Below are 15,627 nucleotides of genomic sequence, written 5' to 3' on the forward strand. Positions count from 1 at the left end.
AGGGACCTTAAAGCTCATCCAGTTCCAACGCCCTGCCATTGGCAGGGACACCTTCCACTAGAGCAGGTTGCTCCAAGCCCCTGTGTCCAACCTGGCCTTGAATAGCTCATGAGAAACCTCATTGCAGTACACAAGATAATGAACCCATGATCAGAAGCAGCTCAGATTTTTATAGCAGTCTATTTTTGTATTGGATGTTAACCTTTGCTGGATCAAGATTTAACAAGTTTATTGTGCAAGATAATGAAAATACCCTAAGAAGTGGCTTTATGGAATAGTGTTTGCCTTTGAAGGATAAAATAATCAGATCTGTTCTAGCAATATGAATGTTAACATACTGCAGGTCAGATATTTGCAATTTTGTTGAGTTTAAAATTAAATCTGTTATATATTACCGTGCATTGATACCAAATTGCATTTTCTAAGAGAGGTAGCCACAGGATAGCAACTGACATAGATTGGGGAGGCAGAATTTCATAGCGGCAAAGCCTGATTTTCCTGTGCTTCATGACACTGCTGTGGAATTGCCATTTGGAAACCCACAGCTCGGGTGGAGAAAATGTCAAGATTCATGGAAAAATACAATTATTTTCCATGAGAGTTGGCTGATAATTGAGTGTGAAAATATTATACTGGAATCAGTTGAACCAGCCACAGACTAAGGCATGGTGTTTAAGAAGAGGCAGAAGAATCCAACTGAGAAAAGCTGAGTTAACAGATGGGTCAATCATTTAATGTGAATTCCTTAGGTATTTTTTATGCTTTTGTTCACAAATTGTCTTGAAATAGCTCATGAATTGACTCAATTATACTTTATACATAGCGCTTTAGTCACTATGCCAGTTTTGTAGGTATCTTCTTACATGTGCTAGGAGAGATACTTGCTATCTGTGGCTCTGGCATGCTGTTTGGTGGGTGGTTTTCTATCTATCCATTGGAAGGATGCAAACGTTAGGCTTTCTGCATGAACAGTTTTACACATACTTCCAAAATATATTCACCATTATTGCAATGTAATGTTTGCATATAGCAATGCCTCAGGAATTGGATTAGAATTCAAACAAAAGCAGAATTAAAATATGTTTTCACAAGAATGGGTAATTTATGTCTTGATGGAAACCTTGGCAGTTTAACTGAAATAACAGCAGGAAAGGGTGGATAAATTATTTAGTCTCCACACACATATCAGTGTTTTTATATATATGAGTTATTGAGCTGAGCATGGAAAAGTTTTTGCTAATTTCTTGCCTTTGTACAGAATTCCTTTTCAAACTGGAACCAGGGTTTTCCAGTTTGGTGAGTTCCCAACAGCTGAAACAAAGGCAATCCCAACTGTGCCTTTCTTCTTCCTTTTGCTTCCTTTTTTCCCTTCCTTTCTTTTTTTCTTCCTTTTTTTGGTTTCTGGCAGAGTCTGAGTGGAAAAAGAGAACACAAAATTCATTGCACAGGGCAAAGCCTCACTTGTACCTCTGGCCAAGCTGTCTATTGTCATTGTACTCCATTTAGAGTTAAACTGATGTTTAATCTGTAGGGAATTTAGTCCATTTGCTGTGAAGGCTGAGCTAATACAGAGCAATTGCTAAGTGTGCAACTCAGGGAGGGTTTTTTAGCTGTTTCTGGTTTATTCTTTATGGAGAAGTGTTTCTAAGAAACAGTGGTGACTGAAATGTAGAATCAGATTTTTTTTCTTCCATTTTGTCTGAGGCAATTAGTTATTTAATTAAGGAGCTTTTACCAGTGGCTGGGAGGAGGTACAATGGTTCCACTTCTTCAGATTCAGCCATCAAAGACTTTTAGTTCATGCTTTAAATGGGGAAAAGATTTCCCCAATGGGTAAGTACCTTGCAGCGTTTAGATTAATTATTGTGTGTATTTAAAAGTATTGTGGGTGTATTGAAATGAATAAATAAGTAAAGGAAGAATGCTTAAAAGGCAAGCTATGGCATCACTAATATGGCTAAAACCATTTAAAAATCACCCCAGTTTATCATCAAGTGATATTGTGTATTGGTTCCTGTGATATGGCATTTTGTCCACCAGCTCTGTCACATGAGCTAAATTTTGCTTGGTTCAGGAGAAATATGGGAGTAAATTTGAACTAATACTCTAATTTTTAACATCTTAGCTATGTTTTGGAGCATGAAAGCTGCAGCTGAGAGCTCCAAGAGCCTGAGGGAGGCAAATGTCCTGGATGGAAGGAGAAACCTGCATTTAATCCATGCTTTGTAACAGAGGAGCCACGGGAGTGAGAAGCCCATTGCAGGGAGCAAAAAACCCCATGGAAGATGCACCCAGGGCCATCAGGGCCTTTTGAGGCACCAGACACCACCCTGTGAACATCAGAAATGCTTGTCCATGGGCTGGGGTGTATTCTGCAAAGTTTGGTAGATAAACATCTGGCTGTCCTAAGGAGTTACTGACTTTATCCTGGATATGGAGCTGACCTCTAACTAGGTAACACGCTTGAATGCTACAAAGCACTCCAAATAACCGCATTAATAATGCGCTAGTAATCTGTAACTCATACAATGACATTTAGCCTTAGAATTAAGCTCTTACTATTTCTTGCTTATTTCCCCCAGGTTAACTTTCTGTACTTCCATTTGCTGTTTCAGAACCCTCCACAGAAGTGCCAGTTCACGTGTGTTCAGGTTAGTGCAATGTTCCCAGTATTAGCTGCTTACAGCCTGCTCATAACAACCACTTCTGCACACTCCAGTTTGGTGTTTTATTGCCCCAAAGGTCCTGCCTTGCTTGTACAATGTCCTCCAGCACTTTACCAAGCTCTCTCTTCCAATTTTTTCCTTGCTATTTATCACAAAGTCTTTTAAATTTCATTTGTATGTAAAAAATGCAAACTGCTTCATGGACCTTCAAGCACTGCCCTTGCCATAGGTATCAGCTGTGTCTCACTGTTGGCAGGCTACTGCTGCCTTGTGATTTCCTGAGCAATGTAGCTCATAATTCATCATTTTTTACATGTAAAAGTCAACAGCCTCAGCAAGGAGAAGAGAGCACAGGGGGCACTTGGCAGCCAAACAGCTGGTGCATGGAAAGGCAGTAAAAACTCCAAGACAGGCCCAAGAAAGGGAAAGTCAACTCTTTAGAAAAGGAAACGTCACCATTAGCTTTGTCTGTGTTTTATAGCTAGTTCTTATCATTTATAATTATGCAAGCAGTAGTACGTTATGTTTGAAATGAGAAATATTCAGTGAAAGTACCATTGAATCCCAGACTGGTTTGTGTTGGAAGGGACCTTAAAGCTCACCCAGTTCCAACCCCTGCCACGGGCAGGGACACCTTCCACTAGAGCAGGTTGCTCCAAGCCCCTGTGTCCAACCTGGCCTTGAGCACTGGCTAAGTAGTGATTGCTTTTACTGTGTTTTTAAATATATAGCACTGATAAGAATAGGATGTGAGTAACCAGCTCTGGTTTGATGGCACCTTGAGGTGTTTCACTCACTTCCCACCTCTCATAAAAGTATCCTCAACATCCCAAAGCCAAAGGAGCGGCACCATTGCCCACCTCATGCCATTTCCCTCCATGCCAATATGCATGGTGCAGATGTAGGTTGGCACAAACTCTACTTTTCATTGTTTGCTCTGTGTTTGAATTACTTTTCCATGAAGCTCTGCATCCAGACAGAGTGATCTTTTGGGACTCCATGAAGCTCTGCATCCAGATAGAGTGATCCCTTGGGATACTGTTTCTAGGCTTATAAAAAAGCCGCCACAACCCCAGCTAAAGAGATGGGATTTGTTAGTTGTTTATATTAACTTACAAGATGATTGAAGAGCTTCTCCTTGTGAAGTCTCTAACAATATTTCCCTGCAGAGAGAATGAAAATCTATTAGACCACACTGGAGTACATATTACTTGAGAAGCCATCAACCCCTTCCAGTGGGGAGTGAGAAACTGCAGCAAGCTTAAACCTGAAGAGACCATCACACTTTGTACAGAGAGTAAAACTGAAAACTTTCTTTTAAGTAGATTTCCTTACCTAAATAACAAAATAAATGAAGTCAAGAGCACACTGGATTGACATTTTCATAGAAATGTTACTCTTCTGCAGGCTAATATCTGACTATTGGTTGAAGTATGGCAAAAAGAGAATGGTACCAGCATGCTACAGAGATGGAGAGATGAACAGGTAGGTTTGGTTTGGAAAAACACTCATTTTGAAGTTGTGTTCTAAGGCACAAATCTGGACCATGTCTGTCCAGCACAGAGGGGTGCTCTGCTACTTCCATGCCAGGGCAGCAGGGTGGGAAGAGTCTTTTGGGACCATTCCCTAGAGCATTCCAGCTCCTCATCCCTGCCTCGGATGCTTTGGGTAAGGACCAAACATTGGTGCAGTTATGTGCGATCAGGCTGTTCAGGCAGTTGAGATATCTTCCGGAGCGTCTGTGGGCAGAGCTGAGATGTGAAATTGCACGTGAAGACTTCCCAAAATTCACTTGTTCCACTACAGACTTCACCAAAAGAAAAGGTGGATTGATCCATGTCACTTTAGGGGAAAACCAATTCATTTCTAGAAATTTTGGTTATGATCATATCCACTGAGCCTTGTTTTCCAACCAAGTTCAGTGAAGCTCAAACAAGCTCAGCTTCATCCTTTGCTTAAAAATGCTCTGGTAAAATGTGAGATTGTAAAGAAAAATCGTTAAATACCAACAACTGGAGTAAAATATTGGTGGGCTGAAATCCGTCAATAAGACCATAGATTGTTTATGTTTTCCCCTATTGTCTTGATATCAAAGTAAATATTAACTACCTTTAACTCATTAAGTCTGGGTTCAGGACTGAATGTTTCCATACAAGGAATTAAAGTTGAGTTATGCTTTTTATTCCTGGCATGGCACTGCTCTGTAAAGCTCCAGAGGCAAACTGCATAAGCCCAGGGCCCTGGGAAAGGGTGTCATTACTCATCAGTGAGATTTGCATCACCAAACCCTTGTTTACCTGTGGTCCCCTGGTGATTGATGGTGGTGCTGGCTATAGATGAAGGAAATGGCTGTAGCGGACACTGTCCATCATCAGATATTAAACTGCACTGCCTGGAAATGCTGGAAGTCAGGACTTCAGTTGCTTAAGTACCAAAATTAACGATTCTTTTTCTTGGCTGATGATAGCTCTGAGTCTAATTAGTTTCCTGTCACACCGAGCAGCAATTGCAGAAGAAGAAATAGTGGGGAAAAGCAGATGAAGTTCAGGTAAAAGATGCATTAATTAAAAGCTTAATTTGCTGTGGCCATATTTCTCTCTTCTCTTCAGTTTTCCTGTTTTCCTCATTTAGAGCAAATCAACCCCAAGTCTGCCATTGTATTCAGTTAGAATAGAAAATGTGTAAAATTAGATTTCTCTGAGACAATACCTATTTTCGAGGTAATACTGGGACAGTGCACATCTTTAACCTATCATAATCGCAAACTGAACAGCCCGGAACAGTGCATTAGGCAACCAACTACCTGAAACAGGCTGCAGAGTGATGACTCTTTTCCTGACAGTGCTTCAAGACTCTTCTATTTTTAAAACAGCAAGTGTGTTGGGCAGATAGGAGAAGGTAAAACATTCTGGACTTGATTAGACATTGAAGCTTTGCTGTTCTTGCTCCAGCCCGGTTAGCTGTGGTGCAGCCCTCTGATCCGGATGGGGGACAAGGCCAGGTCGGATGGGGCTTGGAGCAACCTGCTCTAGTGGAAGGTGTCCCTGCCCATGGCAGGGGGTTGGGACTGGGTGAGCTTTAAGGTCCCTTCCAACACAAACCAGTCTGGGATTCTATGACATGGGGTCTACCAGGCACTGTTGTTCCAAAAGCAGCTGGGCATGGCCTGGAACAGAGCATTGGTCCTTATGATGTGCATGATATTGAGCTGCACCACTGATTTCCATGGGAGCCTTGCAATTAGGACTGACACTGTGGTTTCAGCTCGACTTCATGACATCTGCCACCCCCAGTAACTCAGATGGAAATATTTAGGTGGTCAAGACAGCTACCACCTGCTGTTCACCCAGTGTGCCCATTTGAAATGGGGGGAAGGGAAAAGACTATTTTAGGCAGCCAAAGATAGATAGTCTTAGAGAGAAAAGTGGTGTTGATGCTTGGCTGAGACTCGAGTTAGCTGCCTGAGCATTTATACAATATGAAAAAACTCCAACATTGGGTCAGTTCCTCACTTTGAGACGTTTGCTATTCCCTAGCAGAGCACCTTGCCCCAAATACTCTGGAAGGCTTAAAACAAGATACATCTTCTCAATGTATTGCAGAAGAAAGTCTCTCCCTGGGAATATTAGTGAGTTTACAACTGGAGAAAATACATTCTGCTTTCCCTAAGTAATGTGGCTTATAGTGTGAATCTGATTTTAGATTCCCTCTGTCACCTCTAAATCTTTGCTTCGTGTCTTCCCCAATTTGATAGAAGGGTGTATTTAACTATCAAGAGTCACATTTGTATGGGCAGATCTTTCATCAACAAAGCATATATCTTTTGGGTTTGTAATTGTTAAAATCCCATTACTTCTCATCTTTGAGTAACTGAACACATAAAGTACATCTGCAGCACACATCTGCAGATGGTGATAGAAAGCAGGCACAAGGAGGTGATGCCTTTGCAAGGAAGGGTTTGTGTAGAGATAGATGTTCCCTCCAACTTTTATTTCCAGCTCCTAAAATACGAGGCAAACCTTGTCCCCATTAGGTCTGGAGTTATGAATCTTCAGTGATATTTGTGTGTTTCCCTTTGGGAATCTGTTGGATCTGCTCCTCTCTGTCTGTCTCAAGGTGCTTGCTGGGATCTGCTCCTCACTAGTGCATGGCTCTTGATGCCTCTTCCAGGGCATACCCCAATTCTTGCATTGTAGAGAGTTCAAAGCACAGATCCTGTTGTGCTCAAGCTTTTGTTATCAACAGGGAACTTGCCATAACAGTGGTGTGAAGTGTCCCTGTTAGTGCAGTTGATGCCAAGCCCACACTCCAATGCTGTGAAACTGCACCTCTTGGAAGCAGTTTTCTGTTGGTTTCTCCTACGAACAAAGTCTGAATCAGTCTGTGCAAGAAAAATGAGATGTGAGAGAGAATTTGTTCTTTGTCAGATTTCTTCAGCGATCAGACTTCAAATGGGAACTGCTCCCATTTTGGTTTTTATTTGTGATTTCTAATAGAGAGAACACTTTGGGAATCCACTTGTTCTTTTCAAGCACTAAAAATGAGACACTTTCCAAAACCACAGCACGGCTTTGGCAGCAGCAGATTTCTCCTGTCTGATGTACTGACTATTCCACACTGTGTAAAGAAATAGTGAATAAACAAGATAGAAAGTGCTTGATATAACTACTTAGATGGCCAAAAGCCTCCCACAAAGCATTGCTAGTGAGGAATTACATAGTATTAGGGTGAGAGGCAGGGTACTTTGATGCTGGCCAAGGCAGGGGGAGCAGCAGACAGATGATGTGAACCAGGGTCAGAGTTATCCGATGCGTCCTTAATCACTGGGGGGAGGCATAAAGAGAGAGGCTGCTGAGTGTGCCCATGGCGAGATATTTCACTTTGGTTGAGTGGGAAGACTGAAGGAAATTTCCAAAGGCTTTACTAAAGGCAGGAGGGAGGACGGCAGCACAGCGAATGAAATGGTCTGCTGACAAATGCAAGACAATGCACATCTGCTCACTGGTGACTTCTAAATTAGCTCCAAAAGGCATGAAAAAGAGTTGGGCATCTTTGCGGAGTTAATAAAAATATCTGCTGAATAGGCAGCAGCTTGTGAGAAAACACAAACAAAATGTTTGGATGTTTAAAGACTTGGAGCAGAAGATGCAACTGAAATATGTATTTAGACAAGGCCTGTAGGGACAGGCCAAGGGGAATGGCTTTAACCTGCCAGAGGGGAGATTGAGATGAACTCTGAGGCAGAACCTCTTCCCTGTGAGGGTGCTGAGGCGCTGGCACAGACTTTTCCCAGAGAAGCTGTGGCTGCCCCATCCCTGGCAGTGTTCAAGGCCAGGTTGGACACAGGGGCTTGGAGCAACCTGCTCTAGTGGAAGGTGTCCCTGCCCGTAGCAGGGGGTTGGAGCTGGATGAGCTTTAAGGTTCTTTCCAACCCAAAACACTCAGTGATTCTATGATTCTATACATTTTTGAAGTGCAAGTTCGTTTTGATAATTACCCAAATAACAATCCAAAAGTCAATAAAAAAGAGCCATAAAGTCACAGGCTCGATTTCACCTCTGGACATTTAGTCCAAAGCCCTGCTCACCACAGGGCCAATGTCAGATCTCACTACTCAGCGACTTGTTCAGTCAAGTTTTGATTATCCTCAAACACCATGTGCCAAGAATTTCCTCCCCAGCTCTGTTACTGCTCCATTACAAAGCTGGTCTTCAGTCCATAAATTTATTTTATTCCAACTGGTACATGAAAAGTCATAAACCAATTTATGAGCTGAGAAATGCTCATCTTGCTGCCACAGCCATTTGACATATGTCAGCTTTAATTCTGGCTTTCCTAAAGCCTCTCTGAGGTTTTGTGGGGGGAGATTACCTGTGATAGGGTTTCACTGGCTGTTCTGAGGAATGAAGCTTCATCACAAACAGAAGAGGATATCTGATATATTCACTGGATTATAATATAACAGACAAGTATTTAAAAGGCTTCTCTGTTATCAGTGCATGTACTTTAGTATCTGCTCGGAGGGAGAGAAAGAAGTTGGTCTGGGTGGTTCAAAGGGGCTTTTCAGTGCACATCTTTTCATCATACCTATAGCATCGGGCTGTGCCTGTCTTGCAAAGTGAACTCTCATCTTTGCACCCCCTCAGATTAGAGGAGCAGCATGGTATTTAATCTGCTGCTGATCTTAGGGAAAGCAATGAGAAGATCAAGAAGTTTCTGCCATCTGCTCATTGGGACGCTGTTTGGGTGATCTCCCTGTAGCAGTTCTGGCTTCCCTCCTAATGACAGCAGCCTCGTTAGGACTCTGACATCTTCTCAGCAGTTCAGGCTCTGCTGGGCTGTCTCACACTGTGCCACAACCAGCTCAACATCTTGTTCAACATCTGATCAAGCACCACATGGTTCTTGGCTCCTTCAGGAGGAGCAAAAAGCAAAAAAAAGGTTTGGCTGTGAATCATCTGCTCTCGATTACAGTCTCCTTTTAATGTCTTTTAACTAGTGAATGATTTATGCTCAGTTTATACCTTCTGCAAGGGCTTGGGCTGCTGTGGCACTAAACTATCTATTTGCCTTCAGCGTGCTTCAGTCCCTCTCCAAACTGCTCTATTCTCAGCCTCTGCCGTGCTCAGTTACTTCTCTCTGAAAGCATTTAGGGTTTTCCAGCTGAAGGAAGGAAACCTCCTTTTTCCTCCAAATCCTCCTCAGGCCTCTGCACAGCTCCAGACCCCATCCGTGCTGCTGTCTCTACATCCTCAGGATCTCCATCCTTTGCTTCTTCTCATGATGCTTTTCAACTTTGCCAGCCAGCCTGATCTCTTTTCCTCCTTAAATAGCCCGTGCCCAGCATTCAGCCTCATTTTACCCCGTCCATCCCAGGGCTTTTCCCTCAGGTCATTAAGATTTTATTCTGTTTCTGCTATTTTGGTCCTTTCCTGTCTTTCTGTGCACAAGTTTTAAGAAAGCTCAGGCAGGGTCATCACCTTTGAGCACTGAATGGCAATGCTGATGACCTGCTTGGAGGCCTGTGCAGTCTGCAGCGCTTCCCAACACACCTGAAGTCCTCTTCTGCATATCTTTGCTTCATTTCCATCATTGCACTGAAACTATGAAGTGATAAGCAAGGAAAACAGGAAAAAACAGACTTTGGGAGACCATTTATTGAAGGAAGATGAGGTAGAGCTTCAAAAGCTGGCTAGTGAGTTGAAAACCTTTAAGGGTGTAGCTTGAGGATTTCAGTGGGGACTGCATCAGTCAGGGGGCTGCTGTCGCACCCTGAGCATGGCCTCTGGTTTCTGATCCCATGGGCTGAAATTCTGTAGACTCATTTAAAAGTCTTGATCTGTCAGCAGTTTGGCTAATCAATACTTGTGAATAACAGCACAATGCAAAGGGATTATTTTCACTTATGCCACCAGCTCCTGTAACAAATCTCAATAGAGAGGTGAAGGACCTCTCCTTCACTTTGATCTGAGCAGAGCAAGGTTCTGTGCTAGCTGGAGATAATTTTCTTGTCATCATTGCTGTAAAAATGGGTAAAACCCAGAAGAAACCGTTGTGCCTCAGACTATCATTTTCTATCTATCATCTGTAGTATTCTATCACTTCTGTAGTTGCTCATTGCATGTACCTAATTTGTCTCTATTACCATCAGCAGAGCAAAGCTAATATTCAGACTTCCAGCAATGCATAACAGAAGCAATAAGAGAAATGTATTTTTTGGGACTTATAAATAAGGCTTTTTTGAAGTCAGCGCAACAGAAACATCAGCACTCTTATCGGAAACGTACACATTGTAGCCTGTTAATAACATTGCCAATCATCAATAACAGCTTTACAGCATAGAGGCTGAAAAAATAAAGGAATTACATTACTTGCAATCCACTGTTAATGCTGCAAGGCACACTAGTATTCTTTATGTCACAGCCTATCTTAAGGAACAAATATGGGAGTTTTAAAGCTACTTCAGCACTTGGTTCTTGTTTATTTCAGTTGGAATCAGAAGCCTAAATTCCTTAAGGACTTAAGCCTACTCTCTTATTTATTGTTATCAAACATAATTCAAGAATCTGTGAAATGCTTCTAAAGTTCTCACATAAAGTTCAGGCTGTTTCCAGGGGAGTTTTTCTTATTCAAGGCAGAGCTACGTTTTGCTGTAACTTTTACTGCAGTGTGGGGAACCTTTTGTAGCATTCAAGTGTTTTACACTGATCTTGCAACACATTTCACTCTAAGAGCCCGAACCACTGCCAGCTTGTTTTCTAGGTGGCTGGTTGTAAATACTCAGGCAACAGAGCATGGTCCTGGTCCTGGAGCCAACCCTCACCTCAGTTTTGATTGTATGATGTATGGAAAGGAGAAGACAGAAATCTCATGGACTTACTGGTTATCTCCTCAAATGAATGAATGTGTTTAAAACCATTGTGCCTCTGTGGGAGGAATGCACATAATTCTTGTATCACGTTGTTGCATGATTTATGAAGCAACACCAGTCGTGACAGCCAAGACTGGGATGAGCAGTGCTTTAGCTCATGGTGGGTCACTGTTCCACTTCCCGGCACATCTGACAGCGCTGCTTTCCCTGCCAGTCACTTGGGCTCCTACTTACAACCTTTTTGAGACCCATGTAGAAGAAAGACAACCATGGCACACCTTTCACTTGAGTTACATGATGTAAAATGAATGTGAACTAGAGAGACACCATCAAAACCATCTGGAAGTAGGACCTTAGGATGATGCCATCTAGGTCACCCACCAACAGAAGGTTTGCAACCACCTCAAGCCACTGGAGATGTAAAAGTTTCTTTCAGGCTAATGACAGGTAATGTCTGCAATAAGTTGAGCTGTGGTGAGGTTACAAAGACGACATGTCCTTAGAGGTCTTTCTCTGTTTCAGAGAAGAAGATCCAGAATCTTCTATGATTCACTATGAGAATCACTATAAGGATGGTGAGGCGCTGGCACAGGGTGCCCAGAGAAGCTGTGGCTGCCCCATCCCTGGCAGTGTTCAAGGCCGGGTTGGACACAGAGGCTTGGAGCAACCTGCTCTAGTGGAAGGTGTCCCTGCCCGTGGCAGGGGGTTGGAGCTGGATCAGCTTTAAGGTCCCTTCCAACACAAACCAGTCTGTAATTCTATGTTTCTGAGGGTTATGGTCCTCATTTGCAACTTCTCCCATTACAAAACACTTGTGTAACACTAGAAAACTAAACTAACTAAAGGCACCTAAATCTTGTGAGACCTTTTCTCGTGAGACCTCACTTGGAGTACTGTGTATAGTTCTGGTGTCCTCAACATAAAAAGGACATGGAGCTGTTGGAGCGAGTCCAGAGGAGGGCCACGAGGATTATAAGAGGGCTCTAGCACCTCCTGTATGAAGACAGGCTGAGAGAGTTGGGGCTGTTCAGCCTGGAGAAGAGAAGGCTGCGTGGAGACCTCAGAGCAGCCTTCCAGAATCTGAAGGGGGCCTATAAGGATGGGGAGGGACTCTTCCTTAGGGACTGTAGTGGTAGGACAAGGGGTGATGGGTTCAAACTTAAACAGAGGAAGTTTAGATTAGATATAAGGAAGAAGTTCTTTACAGTGAGGGTGGTGAAGCACTGGAATGGGTTGCCCAGGGAGGTTGTGGATGCTCCACCCCTGGCAGTGTTCAAGGCCAGGTTGGACAGAGCCTTGGACCACGTGGTTTAGGGCAAGGTGTCCCTGCCCATGGCAGGGGGGTTGGAACTAGATGATCTTAAGGTCCTTTCCAACCCTAACCTATGATTCTATGATTCTAAATATATTACTCTGTTACTGTTCAGACTAATCATGTCTGGCATATAACTAGAGGAAAATAATGTTTAAGTCTGGTAATAATTGTGATAAAAGATATTAGCTGTACAGTCTTTTGCTGGTATTTATCTCAGTTTCATTAGACATTAGTGACTATTTTTACAGGAAATGCCTATGGAGAACCAGTTGTGCCTCTGGAAAGCTGCTGGCTAAATGGATGGATTTCCTCCTTCTTCCTCTGCCAGAAGGGGTAAGGCACAAGAGAGCACTTGGTGGTCTGATGTCAGTAAATAACCTCATTATCTTTGTTTCTTTTTAAGAAGAGACGTTGTTAGTTCATTTAAGTGACATTGTAATACTCAGAAAAGTGGTTTCTGGGGGCAGTGCTTGCTTCTGCCCCTTTGAAATCACTAGGCCATATTCAGGTCTAAGTGTCCAGGACAAGGATTATCACAGCCCTCAGAGCTGCAGGTATGTTTTATAAAGCATGTGAGGATGGGACAGCCTGTGTCCTGCCCTACCAGTGTAACTGTCTTCTAAATATCACATTTAAACTGAAATTTGCCTTTCTTGCTCACTGTACCAAATACTTTTACACTGATGAGATGCCTAGAAGGGAGAATATCAATTAGCTCTATATTTAAATATCTCTAAAATATGCATGTTATTAATTTTGGCTTTTCTCTCCTTTTATTACACCCCAAATAAAAAGAGACATCTGCTATACACTTTCTATATTTTAATCACCTCTGAAAGCTTCAATTAGTATGCAACCAATAAGACTTGACAGTCTTACTAATATTAGAAGATGGGATTGAAGCAATGTAAAGCAGGAACAATTCACAGATATATTCTGTGGCTCTTTGAAACATGTACTTGAAGTATGTTCTTGAATATATACAACCACAGCTTCAAAACTATGCCCATCATTTTCTTGGTAATAGACATAGAGTTATCATTTTCTTAGCAATTAGTCAGCCACCTCAAATAATGAGCTATGAGACACTGAAATAGGGAATTCAGAGCATGCAGATGACATGCAGAAGCTATAAAACATCCACACTGTGCAAAGATCAGGAGGGACACATTTACTATTGAGAAACCTATTGCTGTGCAAGTGGAAGGTTAAACACAGGAGATCATGTAGTGATTCTGCAGCTCTGACACAGCACATCACTATGGTTTGTCATTACGAAGACAGTTCTGCTTTGTCACTGCTAGCAAGAGATGTTGGGATGTTCATGTACAGCAGAGAACCTGCTATTAAAAGCCAACATGAAACTTCAGAAATGTACTTTCTTCATTATTCTGGCAATAACAGTTCAAAGCACTTCCTAACAAACTCTTAAGTGGCAGTGTTATATTATCCACAAGTGGTATTTTAGCAATCAGAAGCCTATCAGCACTGTGTTCCCATGAAGCTTTCTATGGCTGGCAGGAAAACTGCCAACTTCTTAGCAAAGTGTGGGTTAGAGAAGTTGTGTTAGACTCCATTTGCTGTAATTGCAGGGGTAATCGAGAATAAGGACTAAGCAGATAGGTCAAATCTCCTCTTTCAAGTAATGATGCATGATTCAGATGGAGGGTATAATAGTACAGAGATAGAAGTGTATGTAAATTCTGGAAGTAATCTCCTAGAGAAAATGATTATAAGGTTAACAGTAGTTTAGCATCCTAAAATTACAGATTATTTTAAATTCAATGTATTTGGAGATAATCTATCACATAGGAAAATATATCATCTTGTTAGAAGCAATTTAGGAACCAGAAAGCCTTTTTGATTACTGTGAATGGCTCTAAAAGAAAAAACATCATATAGCTGATGTCCATGACATGGCTTAACACACAGCTCAGGTTGGTAGAGCAGCAAGGCAGAGGCAGCACTGCCCACTGCTCTCCAGGCACCACTCCTGAATTAAATCATGTTTAAGGAGCCAGAGCCAGGGGGCCTTCAGGCCGTACACTCACACTTCACTGTCTCAGCACTCAAGTGCCCTTTGCAAAATTAAATTCCTGCTGCATGTTAAATGAGGATTTTTTACCCTTAAGCCATCACACTTCTCCTGCTCATTGGCATTCTCCTCGCCTGCCACTGGACTAAAGAAACCCCTTGCCAGAAACACACAAGACTATGCAGGAAATGAGCACCTGATAGCTGCTGGTAGGTGTGTGAGATGGAAAGGAAGCATCTACAGGGGTTTTGAGCCATCTTTGGCCCCTGTCCTTTCCATGGGGCAGTCAGCGCCCCCTTGGCTGCCCCTTGACTGGTTTCTTTAAAGGATCAGGCTCACAACCACACTATTCTTCACCAAAAGGTGGTCAGGCATTAGGACTTCCTAGGGAAGAAATGGAATTGCCATCCCTGGAAGTGTTCACAAACTGTGTAGACAAGGCCCTCAGTGACATGGGTTAGTGGTGGCCTTGGCAGTGCTGGGAATGGTTGGACCTGGTGACCTTAAAGGTCTTTTCCAACCTGTTTGATTCTATGATTCAGGCAAGTGAGAACCACGGGCGAAGCTGGATGAAGACATGCGGCCCCGCGCGTGTGCTGGCCTGGTGGATAGGCAGGTTAGAGAGTCCACCTACAAGCAGACTCTGTGCCATCCAGTGTGCGCTCTCCACCGGTGTAGCTATAGGTAAAACCTGAGAAAGTTTCAGAAGATTTACAGATTTTAATTCCTCTAAAGCTGGCTGGATCAAGGGATGCTGCTGAGATACTGTGTTTAAGTCTGGAAATAGGGAGGGGTAGAGAATGAAAAGATGTTGACCGTGAATTGTAAGGTTTGTTTTCCCTGAAAGATCAACAAGAACAAGCCCTCAAACTATATTCTTTTGCTCCCAGGAGCAGGTTTATGTAGGTAACATTCTTGTATCAAACCACAATAACATTTGAGCAATGTGTGCACTTAGATGCTGAGATTTGCCATGAGCCAGAGATGTGAGGAGTATAAAAGCTCCTCTCACATTCCCTGTGTGTCTGCAAGAAATTCTTCTGTGCTTTGTCAAGTCTATGTCAAGGTGCTTCATCATCCCTTCTGTAGGGGAGTCCACCATCTATAGGGGAAACCTTTGCTTAAGGGTGGTTGATGATAACTCATGGTTATCAGAAGAAAGACAAGCAAAGTGATCATGAAGGAGGCTGCTGTGCTCTTAGGTCACAGGACACAGGTCTGAAAAGCTCTGGCTGGAAAG

At 42.7% G+C, this 15,627-nt stretch overlaps 1 long non-coding RNA gene across 1 annotated transcript; it reads left to right on the forward strand.

Annotated features, from left to right (window-relative positions):
* Positions 1-864: 864 nt before the first annotated feature.
* On the forward strand, positions 865-12,685 carry LOC115609020. Its single transcript, XR_003991713.1, has 3 exons — positions 865-2,454; positions 2,583-2,651; positions 12,601-12,685. It is a non-coding gene; the product is annotated as an uncharacterized LOC115609020 (long non-coding RNA).
* The last annotated feature ends 2,942 nt before the right edge of the window (positions 12,686-15,627 follow it).

The sequence above is a fragment of the Strigops habroptila genome, chromosome 5 (assembly GCF_004027225.2).
Source record: "Strigops habroptila isolate Jane chromosome 5, bStrHab1.2.pri, whole genome shotgun sequence".
NCBI classification, from domain to species: Eukaryota; Metazoa; Chordata; class Aves; order Psittaciformes; family Psittacidae; genus Strigops; species Strigops habroptila.